Source organism: Meleagris gallopavo, chromosome 5, assembly GCF_000146605.3.
Source record: "Meleagris gallopavo isolate NT-WF06-2002-E0010 breed Aviagen turkey brand Nicholas breeding stock chromosome 5, Turkey_5.1, whole genome shotgun sequence".
Classification (NCBI taxonomy): Eukaryota; Metazoa; Chordata; class Aves; order Galliformes; family Phasianidae; genus Meleagris; species Meleagris gallopavo.
Genome location: NC_015015.2, coordinates 47,877,334 through 47,891,873, shown reverse-complemented (window position 1 = coordinate 47,891,873; position 14,540 = coordinate 47,877,334).

Below are 14,540 nucleotides of genomic sequence, written 5' to 3'. Positions count from 1 at the left end.
TCTCTACTCAAGAAATTTTGAAAGATTATATTAAAGGATTCTCTCTTTATTTTGGTACATTCTGCTTTGATTTCTTGAGACAACTACAGGGACCAGAGATGGGAGGCCAGGAAGGTAAAAAGCATTTCACAAGCAATTTCAATTTCCTGTACAGAATGCTTTAATTCTGTGCCTACTTTCAGTTTTCACATTGAGAGCAAGTCATTCAAAAATCCTGTCATGGAGCTGATTACATAGTCAGAGATATTTAAGACTGGCTACTTCGATTTATGTATGTGTTCTCTCCAAACCAAGTTCTTCCCTCACCATGGTTCCCTGTGGCTTTAGAATGGCTCTTGTAGCATAATACAAAATCTCAAGCATGGATTTAAAAATCACTGAAGATTTAGGAGCCTTACTCTGGTTAAGAATAGAAGAGATGGGAGAGCAAATCAATAATGTCTTGTTCAGAAGGACTTGTACTTTGTTCCAAATGGAATGGACCTGATTACTGCAGTGTTTTCAAAGAACTTACATTCTATAGGACTTTTAAGATGAAAAGCAACATCTAAAACATTGTTCTCAGAACACCTTACTTCCATTTTTCATTTAAGCAGGTCTAATCTGATGAACTCGATAGTGCTCTGACTGTAACTCCAGAAAAACAAAACAACTGACTTTCATTTAAAGAAAAGTGCCTCAGAATCCCCCATTCCTGTGGCTGAGAATTTGCCTCAAAATAGCTCATCCAAAGGATATAAAAGTCTGATTTTCTCTCAAGCATTATAAAACTGCTAAAGTGTCTCCATGTTACCTCAAAACCTCACTTTTAAAAGTGATGACCAAAGCATTCAAATTCTATATGCAGGGCTTGTAGTTATTCAGAACAGGATTTTTCTTGGATTGATTATTTCATTTGCCATGAATAAAAGCAGAGAAGGTGAGGAAAATAAATGGCAATTACTCAACAGTGCAGCGAAGCAGAAGATGTGAAACATCATTTCAATGAAAGCACTGTGATAACAAAGAGCACACGACACAGGACACTGGTCACGGAAACACAACAGAGGTTGAAAGATCAGACTGAGGAATAGCAAATCACATCACAAAAACAGATAAGAATTCAAAAGAGGGAAATAGGGTACAATTCCCTAGGTAAAATAGTTATATAAGTGTTATGAAATCAAAAGGAGCAAACGCATTTTTTAAGATGTGAGAATATTTTTCTCACTCCAAATTAAGGTTAAAATGAATCAAAGTCTCACTAAATTTGAATCACAAATATCACTTCCTTTTAAACTTTTTAGAACCCTATAAATAGCAGCATTTTTAATGTTTAAATCATGGCAAACCCCAAAATACGTAGTTTTCAATTCAACAGTTTCTAAATTCTACTCCCAAACTAGAAAATGTATCATGTTAATCTTTTCCCCTTCCAGCACTTTTAATTAAAAAGAATTTCCACTCAAAAATCTGTCACGGGACATGATTATACAGCTGCTTAGATTGATTTCTCCTTCTTTAATTTTAATGTACTAATCTACATCCTTTGGACTTTCCTATAGAATTATTCTTCCCCACTTACATTTACAACCTTGTAATTCTTACAGACCATTATGATAACTCTCCTTAAATACTGCTTAAATTGTGTAGGTCACTTTTCTTTGGAAGACACTCCATTCAGATCTCTAATTCATTAAAATTCTTTTCAAGAAGCATCCTCTTCACTTTTCTACTCCTGGAGTGTTTTAATATGAACACTGAGCTGCGTCAAACATTGGATTCAAAACCAGTGAACAAAGAAAGAAAGAAGAGAAATATGCAGATCAGAGTGACTGGACCTGTTTTCCCAGAATGGATATTCTCAATAACAACAGGTAGTTGGACAGAAATTTTCTCACTAAAATAAAATTTATTTTCATATGGCCAAAATGCAAGTTTGCACTTTGATGAAGAGTGAGTCTGGCCATGTTTCTAGAGTAGGATCTTGTTTCCTGAAAATCACTGCATTGAAAAGAAAGGATTTCTCCTATACTTCCCTTTTGTGACTAAGATAGTTTTTCAGCACTTGCACAGCAGCATGCTGGATGATCCCAAAGGGCTTTGGATTTGCTCATGATAGACTTGAGTCCTGTGGAGTCTATTTTTATTCTCCTTCTTCCATTCCTGTCAGGATTGAGAAATTGTTTTCCGCAATACTCATTTCAATTTGCATGTTTTCAAGCTTTATATGGTTTCAACTGCAGGTTTGTCAGACTCCAGTGTTCCACTTAAAGTCATCAGATCTGAAGTACCTTAGTACCAAATTTTCTATGTCTGTGAATCTCCTATCACAGTTTAATTTTCAGCCTTAAAATTCGAAGTCAATTTTTAAGAAAGGGCTAAGGGACTTTCAAATGTGCCCAGAATCTACCAGTTCTCAACATAAGCACTAACTCCTGGTGACTATGAGCTAGGCAGGATAATCTGCTTAAATTAAATCTTAGCATGATCCTGTTTACATGGTGTTATATCAATGTTATCAGGAGATATTCATTGTTGTATCAGTTTTTCTTCCATATCTTTTTTTAAAAAGTCTCACTGTTATTAAACAACTTTAGCAATGTGATCATTCTTAATAACATGTCACTTATTCCTCTACTGTTGTTTTCTCTTTGTATTTTCCAGGACTGTATAGGAAAAGCTGTTCTTAGTTACAATGTTCTTGTCCAGCTGAAGCTAAAAATAACTTAATTTTTCATACAATTAAAGATTTGATAACTGTGCTGTGGCTGCCCTTCAACTGAGGATCGATCTTGCCCTCCTTGAGAGGATGTATCATTATCGGTAGACCCGTTATTTGCTATGAGAATTTGCCTAAGTATGAGCCATATCCTATAATCCTTCACAAACTAGTTAAGTGTACATAGGCTGTCCCTAGAGTATAGCTACTAATCATTTTCATGCCAGACTTTACAATTGGAAATGCACAGATGTTGAGCTTTAACTGCACAAGCAGCTGAAATTTTATCGCACCAGATCTGCTTGAGCACCAGCTTGGTGTTTAAGGCACCAGTCATCACTGTAAAGGGCTTAACTTTGTCCTGCCATACAGGCTTTGGAAAGTTGCTGTTTGGAGCATCCTGAAGTTTCTCTTCTGTGAGTTTCTGCATCACCAATCTTGCAGAGAAGGGCACTCTATCTTCTGCCAGATAGGAGCTTCTCCAGGCTGCATATGGACCCCCATCCTACTCATGTGGGAAGTGAGAATGTCCCTCCGGCCTCCAAGAGGAGAGAGCATTCCTGCAGACAATTATTACAACCCAGAGTACGGAGAATGTCTTTATCTGGAAAGGGCAAAACTGCATTGACACAAAATGCAATTGCTGGAAAAGATCCCTGATGGGAGTTAAATACCTTCTCAGCAGCATGCTCAGCACAAACATATATGCACTAATACTCTAACTATGATTCTTCAGAGAAATTCTTATTCTTGAAGTCAGCTCTAATGAATTCGTATTTAAATTTATCCACCCATCTAGACTTTTCCTTTGTAATTTATGAATCAGAGCAGACACACACATGAGCTGCAGAGCCACAACAATATTTACTATACAAAGCTGCGCAATGACAGCTCTGTGATTTAGAAGTGAAACAGCAGCAAGCCTCAGATTAATTAAAGTATCAAACTCAGTCAACATCCTTTCCCATTCCAGTTCTATACATTGGCATCCTAAACCAGATTAGGAGGAATAAAAGTATTTTCAGCACATATGTGTTACGAATTTCAGCAGGCTCCCACTGAAGCCCTCACTTAATTCAGCTCCTAAAGTAGAAAGCCTCTCAGTCTGGACACCAGCTGTGTAACACAGCACAATGAGGAAGCCATGCACTGGACAAACAGACAGCAAGTGGCCCCTCACTATGAGGATCTTACTTTGCCACTGACCTGGTGAGATGGGAACAAGTAAGTTGGAGCTATTTAATTTTAGATGACAGTAAGGATCTTGGTCTAATTTATGGTGTTTATGTTATAACTTGGGAAATAACAACTGAAGGTTTAATTTCTCCACCCTGTACTTAGCTCAAAAACTGAATCATAGTTTTCTGATTCAAGGTCACTTAGCTGTGCTTTCAATAGTCTGAAGGTGAGGAAGATGAGACCTAAAACTGCAAGAAGTAAAATGCAGAACTGAATCTGAACATCAAAAAATGCTGTCAGACTTACCATTCACAACATATAACACGTTCCCACAGTTCTTAGGGTATATTATGAAAAAATCCCAAAGAAAAAAGTTGCAGACTATTTTCTTTCATTCTCATTTTTTCTTTTTGCCCCTCTCCCTTTAAAAGAAAAGATTGCATCATATAGTGATATGGGATTTTTTTGCTAGAACTGCCAGGACTGCCTACAACAACTTGACTTGTGTTGGTGCAGATAAACAATCCAGAGACTAAATTAGTTCAACAGAAGTACACTCATTACTCAAGGAGAAAAGATCTGAATGAAAAAAGCATTAGTAAACATCTCATTACTGAGATCTCAGAGCCCAGGAAGCCAAGATGGGAAAACACAGCAAATCCAGTGAAGTCACACTTTGCAAGCAAGCTGAACACGTATTCTATTTGAAATAGATTTAGGTAGTCTTTTATTTTTCTTTCAAAACCTATTGATGATGAAGATGAAATGCACTTTTTGGCACTCCAGACAGCACCAATTAAACATGATTTCTTGCTTGAGTTCCTCATAACTCCACTTGTCTCTCACTTCTAAGCCAATTCTGTTTTGAGCTTTAAATTTCTGTTTTGTTCAGAGAGAAAATATTGCTCCCACTCAAACAACCTAACTTGAAATTCATAAAAATACACAATTCTCAATCCCTACCAAAAAAGTTATTGTTCAACGCTTGTGCATCATTTATTTAAAGTTATTTAGTTAGAAAAATTATTCTTTTTATATTGTAAGCTTATGAAGGGTGGATTATGTCTTATTATTTGGTTATACAGTACTTGACACAATAGTCTGTTGACTGTAATTGCATAGGCTATGCATATTGCTTTACCTGCATACTTTACCAAACGTTTTCTTACCCTTAGCTTTTTATCCTTTTGGATGTGAAATCTGAAATGCGCTATTCATAGGCCACTCCCTGGGCTATGGTACCTTGCCCCAGGCCCGTGCATACCTCACATATTGGTCGAAGTTCAGACAGGTCACGTTATCTCTGCCAAGGTCAAGAGTGAATATGGCAGACTTTCAGCCGGAGCTCCCAGAGCCAGTGGGCATGGCATCGTATTTGGACAGCTCTCCAGTGTCTGTAGAAAACGCCTTGGTGTTGGCCATCCCTTTCTCTTCCTGGTTGTTTCTCCTAGAAAACTCCCACACACTGAAACAATGCATTAGTGAAGCAAAAGTATCAGCATATACTATTGAACTAGATTATCTTAATGATCTTATCCAACATTAATGATTCTACGATTCAGAAATTACTAGAGAGCTGCTGGGTCCCACCACGAGTTTCTACAGGTACTGAACTGTATACATCATGGTTCTTAGCATTCTCCAGCTTATATATACTTGCTGGTAAGCCAAAGTTGTTTATCAGTCCACACAAGAGATTTATTAAAAGAAAAGTACCACTCCTGTCACTAACAACCTTGACACATCTGCACCTTCTTCCATTAGTGCCATCCAAAGGAGTTAAACATCAATACTGATGGATTGCTTTGAATCTTTTAACACTGAGTATCACTTCACACAGTCTTTACAAAAAAATGGATTTTCCTAGAAAAAAAAAAATAAAAAGAGGGAGGCTTCAAAGAGGTAGGGCTGTGCAGTTTGTTGGAGTGGTGCAGCTGTCACCAAGGCCAGAAGGAAACACTCATCATCTGAGAAGGACGTTCCAGAGACACCCCACTTACTGCAGAGCAATTGCAAAGCACGTCCCTTTCTTCTGCAGATGGCCAATTTGTGAGGGTCTTGAGGCAGCCCCAAGAGTGCGGTACTGCTGGCAGACAGCAACAAGAAAAGACTTTCCCAGTAGCACATCTGAGGCTGTTGGCTGTTCCATTTTGATGGCATTTATACCGTACAAATCTAGGATAATTCCCTTAAGGCTCTCAGTTGCCACACAGATATTGCAGCACTTTTATACTCCATACAGCAACAATTGTTTTTATTATCAGTTTTAAAGTCACTGTAGGCTGTCTGGGCAGGTTTTGATGTTTGTGGCATTCATACTGCAAGGAGCTGCTCAGCTGAGTATATCACATTGAAGAAAAAATATAAAAAAATATAACAGGAGCACAAGAGAGAAAAATGGGTATTTACATTCAATATCTTGGGGTATACGATCCTAATCACTGTATAATGACAAACAATGCAACAGTGAGATACATCCAGAGAACAAGGAAGAAAACAGCAGCCAAATCTGGGGAGCCACATCCTCACTATGGTTAGAATTACTGCTGAACTTGCTGCCTGTTGTCCAGACTATAGAGACCCAAAAGGAGGACAGATGATCAGATCTGAATTACTGGAAATATTCAGTTCTGAATTTCTCCAGAAGCTCATACGGAAACCCTGCAAAAATTGCTGTCTTCTTCTCCTGTTGTAGCCCCACATTTGCAGAGTGGACATGGAGGCTGCAGCTACTTGGAAACGTAGAACAAAGATGAAAAGGCACATAGCATAACTTCAATTACCTCTCTACATTTTTCCTAATTAACGGTGCTGTCAGAATCATGTTTCTCTCTTTCTCTCTTGTGCTGGATGAATTAATCAACTTTCCTCTGCTCCAGCCCTACAACTGTAAGGCAGGAGTTACCCACTGCATTCAAATGTTATCATTTTGACATTCATCAGCATTTCTTCTCTCTGTGCACTAGTGAAAGTTTTGGCATAGTTTATTCACAGTACATTCATTTCATGCCTCTAGCCATCCTAGGGATATCTCACATACCAAATCTTACAAAGGCTTTCAGGCTCATTTTAAACCCACTGGTGATTCACAGATTGCACTATCTGACTGTGGAGCATCACATTTAATTGCTTTACACATCTGAATCACATTAGAATTATTTGGGAACTTAGACAAATTAGAATACAAACTGAAGATAAACTACCCATCTTGATTCTTGTCAGCATAAGCCTCCAGAAGCTACAGCAACCTGCTCTGAATTCTATTTAACAAACAAATTTCCATTTGACTGCTGTAATACATTGTTTGCCTAGAAAAATAGCAGAGATTTTTGCTGTGCTGATCATTTATCTTTGCATGTATACCCACATTCTGATTATGAGAAAGATATTTTCTACCATAATGCATGCTAACTTACATGTATTATTTCTCATTATGACAATTCTCTTACTATTAGAAACTTCATATTAATAATTCAGATGACTCTCAGCCTTCTAGCACGAGCATTTGATGTGAAACCTGAGAAATAGATCAGCTGTATTATAAAAGTTAGGGATACATTTTTTGGCCTCCTGGAGTGTACTGATTATTTTTCTCTTCATAATAAGGGTGCCAGGCAACCTGTTTGCTCTAATTTTTTTATTTATTGCACTGACAAGTACAAATCCTATCTTGAAAATATTACTAAAAGACAAAACTGCATAGCAGCTTGCTGTCCTTCCTCAAACAATACATTTTCCTGTTCCCCAGCATTTTTGCCAAAGGAGGATTTTGTCACAGGCCTGGATGTGCCAAAGATCAGCCTCTCAGCCTCTCTGACAGAGGTGTTGCTAGTAAATACCTCACAGACTGTACTCACCTTGGGGCCCTGCACACTGCATTACCAGTGGGGATTACCATTGCACCAAGACTGAGCTCTGCAAGTGCATGTGAGCATGTGCTAAATGTTTAACCCAGGGACTTGCACACCCTTTAAAACCACCCACTGTCGAATCCTCCAAAGCCCTGTTGGAGCATTTTCCAAACTACAGTTTGAGAACTCCCAATACAAATACAGCAGAGAGACTTTTAATCTTTAACCTGCTGGCTAGAGGCTGTCTCCCCCGCAGCCGTCTTTACCTGCAGGAGAATGCAAACAGATACCCAGCACTCAAAAACATCAGCTCTTCTGGAGAAAAACTCATTGCTGCTGCATCTTCCAGCCCCATCTAGTTCCCCCTTATCTCTGCAGGGCTCTGCAGATGGCAAAGAACCAGGGACAATGCATTGCTCAGGCAGAGCTGAATCTGCTCACAAAGAACATCCCTCTGACACACAGCCCTCAAGCTCAAGGGACCTAACGTGAAATCCCACACTTGGGGTTCTCTTAAGAAATTGGAGAGTGAAGCGGCAAACGCTTTTTGCACTTCTCATCCTGATGCCTTCTCCTCTGAAGTGGTCCTCTACAAATAAGACTTCATATTACACTATGACAAGTGTGATAAAAAGAGTACAAGATTTTACTTTTAGTGTGTTAAAACAAGAAAACCTCAAGCTATCACGAATATCCTAGATTTATCAAAGGGTCAAAGGGATATTGAAGAAAACAGGCTTTATCCTCTCACTGGTTGCACCATGTCATAACACTGGAAGATGTCTGTAAATATCTGCCTGAACAAAAAGGCTGTTCTGAAGACTAGTTTCTGGAAAACTCAGCACTACACCTGGAGGAAGAGAAAAGAAATTGTTTCATATATGCCTTTTCCACAAATCACTGTTATTTGTCTGATGATAAATGGCACTCGAAACAGAAAGATAAATGATGCCACTTGTGTTGATACATACATAGTAACAGAGCTACTGCTCCATTTTCAGCATGTTTCTAGGGCCCAGAAGAAATGACGGCTGAAGTTGTCCAACATCAGGGGTCTTAGTTTTTTCCAGGAATGTTAAGACTGCTCTACATACATACAATAACATGACACCTTTTTCTTAGGAGCCATCACGGACTGACAAACAGAGAAACATTAGAAGCAGACAAAAAAAAAAACAACAACAACAAGAAAAAAACCTAGGACACTTAAAACAATTCTTGGGATATGTGGGAGAAGTCATATTTAAAAACAAAAAGAAAAGATCTATATAATTGTTCGGCCTGCACCACAACATTATGTGGAAGTATTTATTGGAATTTCTCTTGAGTCATCTCCAACTGACAGCAACATCAGCATGGATTGGACTGAGCCCCATATGGACGTAAAAATAAATCTCCCAGATAATGTAGTAACACTTCAAATGTACTTAATTGTCGTGAATTTTTCTCAGGGAGATTTAGAGTAGTACTTGCTCAAAGGGGAATGATTGCAGAATTTGAAACGTAAGCATTTAGAGAGCAAATTAATGTCTAATTATGAGTGCTAAAAATAAAAACAGAGTTATTAATTTCAGTAGCAAATGATGAGCCCTTATGTTATAAAGAAAAATAACAGCCCCCTAGAAAATATTTGAAGAGACCATTGATATTTTTTGTCATAATTTGCTCAAATTACTGCCACATTTTTCCTCTGACATGTTCTCTTACAAAACTATTTTACGCCGTCTCATACAGTTCCTACCTTCAATGAAGATCTCAGGTTCAGAAATAACTAATGCAAAGCTAATGGGAATTCTATTAAAGGAATTTGGTGAATAGCTGTGTTGAGAAAAGCCTGCTAGCTTGACTGAAGACACTATTATCGGGTTTTGGTGCACCATATCATTTCTCTCAAAGGTCTCCCTTGACAGACACCTCGGTAAAAAGCTTTTTAAAATATATCACAAAGGTTAACATTCTGGAAACTTTGAGACTGCAGTTCCTGAGGCAATTTTTCAACATCCTTTAGAGAATATTGAAAAGGGGATAATAGAGAATACGAAGTCATCCTGCTGCCACCCATTATTTGTACCATTGTTTTATAGCTCTTCCTGGTACCAAGGTCCAAAACAACCAAACATCCATACAGAAACAAGAAAGCAGGATTTTTCATTAGGTGGAATACAGGATACTTTGCCTGCTGAGTATTTGTATGAGCACATGTAAACCTGATGACAGAAATTTTGTGCTAAAGTTCCATAAGAACTAGTCAAAATGCAAGCAATTAGTCCAAGAATTACACTGTGTTATGTTTTAATCTTGTTAAAAAGAACACGTCTGCAGTTGTTCTACTGACATTTAATTAATTTGAACCAAAGAGAATGTGCACCTTAATATAAGCAAAAGTAAGAGGAGAAACTGCTGATTCCCTCGGAGAGACCTTGTCAGGCTTCTCAATCCTATACTTCGCCTTCTTTGAAGGGCATTCAGAATGCACCAAACAGCAAAAAATCCCTGAGGATACATAATTAATGTGGTACTTCAGCTGGTATGTTCAATAAACAAGGAAAGTATTCTATACGTCATTAAGAAAATAGATTATTAAAAATTGAACTCCTGAAGTAGAGAGCTCCAAATGTAAATTATATCAGAAGCTTGAATCTCAGGAGCATTGCTTTTAATAATGATACAATGCATGCCTCTGTTCCCCTCCCCATAAAGCCCTCAAAATGCCAATTACCCATGGCAGCATGCAGCTTTGAGTGCATTCAGCAATTCATTTGACACTGAAGCAGCCAAGACTAGACTGCAGTAGCAGTGACAGAGAAAACTAAACGTTGCAGGCTGTCCTGAAAATAAAACCCCAAACCTATGAAAAATTTACATTGTATATAGGTGCAGTGTGGGCCAAAGGAAAATTCTGCTTTGACTAGTGTCAAACTCTCTTCTTGTCTCCCTTTTCTCTTATACTACATTTCACCTGATATAATCACCCATTCTCCAAGCATTCTTCTTTTCCCTCTGATTTCTTGGTACTCTTCAAAAGCTTTCAGACTGTTCTTCTCACTGTGTGCTGTTGCCTGTTCCTCCTGCTCCAGGTGTGCATCTCTGAAATCAAGGCACAAGCTCTATTTGAGCACTATGTAAAAGCATTGCAGAACTGAGTCAGTCTATAGGATTTAGGGGACTCAGTATTAATCTTTTCAAATATAATCTGTGGAATGCAAATGGTATCAGATTAAAAAAAAAAAGGTTTCTACATATTTTCAAATCTGTGCATACCATGCATCCTACAGAGCATTTGCAGTGATTCATCTCTTTTTATGTTAGGATGTGATTCACTTGACTGACATTTTGTTTCTGAGATGTTAAAAAGGGAGAAAGAATCAAAAGTGAACAGAGCTTGGATCAGTACTGTTGATCTGCACAGAGATGGCCTTTCCTTTCATACTGCAGTAGGAACCCTGTGTCTTTTTCCCTCACTGGTATTTATATTCCAAGAAAAAAAAGTTAAAAAAAAAACCCTAAAAATTCTCTCATACAACCCTGTTAAATCAGGAAATTAAAAGGATGAGTTTGTTTTTTTCTTTTCTTTTCTTAAGTAAATATCTGTGGATGAGTTTTAGGGTATGGAATATGATTAAGATTAGACTTTCTCTTCAGTTTTTTTCACCAGATTCAGAGCATTGTCAAACCTCATCAAAATATATTAAAGATTTGAGGCTGTAGCAAGAAAAGAAATTAATCTGTGTCATACCTGAAGTTCACAGACTGCACACTTCATATTAATGGCATAAAGAGTACCTTCATTTTTTGTACTCACAGCAGTACATGATTTGAAATGGTTACTGCCTTTCAAGTAATTGCCTACATTGATACAAATAGCAAAGATTAGCAACTTAACCGTCCAAATTGCAAATTAGCTGGATGGGCTACCAGATTTTTTATCTTTACTTGTAAAAAATTATCTTTGTGAACAAGAAAGATTAACAAAACAAGGAAAGGGAAAGAATCAAAATAACCCATTTCTGATATAAGGCATGAAATTTTTTACCTAATATCCAACTTATATCATTCCTCGTGCCGTTTGAAGTAGACTGGCTCTGAAATTTACTTATATCATAAAAGAGAAAGGTAACAAAGGAGGTCGTTATGCAGTGAAACATGAAAAACAACACAGTTCATAGGTGAAAATAAATCCAAACGATATTGCAATGCAATTCCTCACTGCTTGTTTTCAGAAGAGTAGTAGCAAGCTGAACACACAAAAATTGACTTTTTGATATAACAAGGTCTGTACCAGGGACAGTATGATTACACACGCATTACACAAATTACTTTTCTAAGGACGCGCTTCAAAAAATTCACTGGTAGAAATCCTACTCAGAAGTAGAAGCATTACCTGAGCTTTATGTCCTGATGAGAACTGGAGACAAATATACCTAACTGAAGCTTCAGAACTGAAGCTGTCACTTCAGCGTTTTCAACCAAGGTAAACATCAATCTTCTCCAAAGAACTCCTTCAAGAATTTTTAGATTGATTCTAAGAGGCAATTACACAAAAATGAGAAAATACAGCAATGAGTATATTAGGATGAAGCTTTATAATTTGTAAAAAAAAAAAAAAAAAAAAAGTAAAAGTATGCATTTTCTGGCAGACCTCTAAATAAGCCTGTGCAGAAGGACATCCAGGGACTGGCAGGGAAAGGCAAACGAGCCCAATTCCTTTGAACTTCTATCTAAAGCCAGGCAAGGGAGCAATATTCTCAGCTACAAACACATTATTCCTGGTATGGACTCGACTACTCTGTCCTAAATCAGTCGCTCACACTTGTTGCAGAACCCATCAGTTTTTAAAACCAAGTCACCTGGTTTTACCTTAAAGATGTAGTACCACTGGAGAGCAAACATTTCTCAAATTGTGGCTGGATTTTGTTTCAAAAGATTACTTCTGAAAATGCAGCATCTCAGCTACACGCTTCTTGGGATGTGTGGGGGGATAGTTGGAACTACCTCTAGACTCACCCCAGCAGTTGAGAGTTATTAAATATGCTCTTGGAGCTCATTCTCTCAGTTTCATTCAAAATAAGCAAAGTTTGAGCACTCTATGAGCCAAAGCACTGCAAGTGGCAACGATGGGGGTTTATCCTTTTGTTTTTGTTTTTCCAAAAAGTGCACTTGTGACAAACTAAGATGACACACCTTGTAGGTAAAACTGTAACAGAAAAGAAATCAGCAAGACTGTAAAATGGTAATCAGAGATTGAAAGAGATAGAAGAGAGGACAAGAGAGGGGAGAATCTGCATATTTGAGCTCGAGGAAAGCAAAGCTATAACCCCTACTTAACAACAGGAAGAATGACTTGGAGAATTGGCTCCACCCCTGGAAGTGCTCAAGGCCAGGTTGGATGGGGCCCTGGGCTCTGATCTGGTGAGCAGCAATCATCCCATGTCGGGGGTTGGAACTGGGTGCGCTTCTACGTTCCTCCCAACCAAAGCCATTCCGTGATTCTGTGATCCTTTGAAAACTGGAAAACAGACAAAGGCATGAATAGAGCACAGTCTTCCCTGGCCACCCTTCTAAGGATAGCAGGAATGAAAGCATTGCAAAATGAGACTTTTTTGAAGATGAACAGAGTATAGGAATATAGGCTACAATATAGTTAATTGAAAATAAGGTGCTTAAATAAAAGAAGGAAAGCTGAGAATTAAATGGTGGCAATGAAAGGAAGTGTCTAGGAGGAGCTAGGGTTGTTCAAAATGAAGACTAGCCAACGCATGACAAATATTTTCAGTTGACTGCAATTCAAAACCACATACATGAGGATCGTGGAAAATTTGAGATCCCACTTTTTTTACCTTATCATTTTTCTCTGTTCTGACATAGTATTACAGCTCTTAATTTAGTCTTATTACTTTAAATTTGTCTGAAAGAGCCCACATGTACAGAAAGACTCATCCCATTGTAATGCCATACCCTAACTTCCTCATTAGGCCATTAGTTGAGGTATATCGTGACTCACCAACGGTATTTCATCTGGGTGAACACAATAATTCTAATAACTGTCTGCTAATTAGCAGGTTTTTGAGATAAAAGATGCAGTTGAATAGCTTGCATCATCTAACACCCCAAATTAATAATGCTTCAGTAGCAAATAATAACACGTTAGAGACTGGTATTGTTACTTTCTGGTACAGTACAAAATAGATTAAAGTGAACTCAGCTTGCTTATCTGCAAAGCCTAAGACCATTTCAAAATGGTGAAGATCTCTGGCTTGGCTCTAACACACAACGCCCTAGAAAGCTCTTTACAATGCTAGAAAAACTGCTCTTAAAGCAAGATTCAAACATTTCTAGATTACAATTTTATGAATATAATTAATTAACCAACAATTCATTACTTTCTAAAAGCTTCATCTGACCATAATGATCCTTGTTTGCAGCCCAAACAGTATTTGGTAATTGCAGAATGATGGAGAAATGTGGATATTTTTTGATTACAGTTCATTACATAAGATTACAAGGAAGAATTTGTCTTTGAATCATAATGAAAACTTAATTGACACCACTATGCTATAATATTTCAAATGATTAAATTTCAGTCTCTGTCTTAATCAGTTTTATATTAGAAAGAGATTTTAACAAGATAATGCTGTGAACATAATTTCATTCCTTTGTAAAACTGCTGGCTGAATCTCACAAGTAATTAAAACTCCAGCCATCTTGGAAATAAAACACAAATGCAATTCCAAATTTAATATTCTTTAATTTTATATAGTATAAATTTATTTTATTTTCCTCTACTGTCTTTAATCAAAATTTGTCTTCCT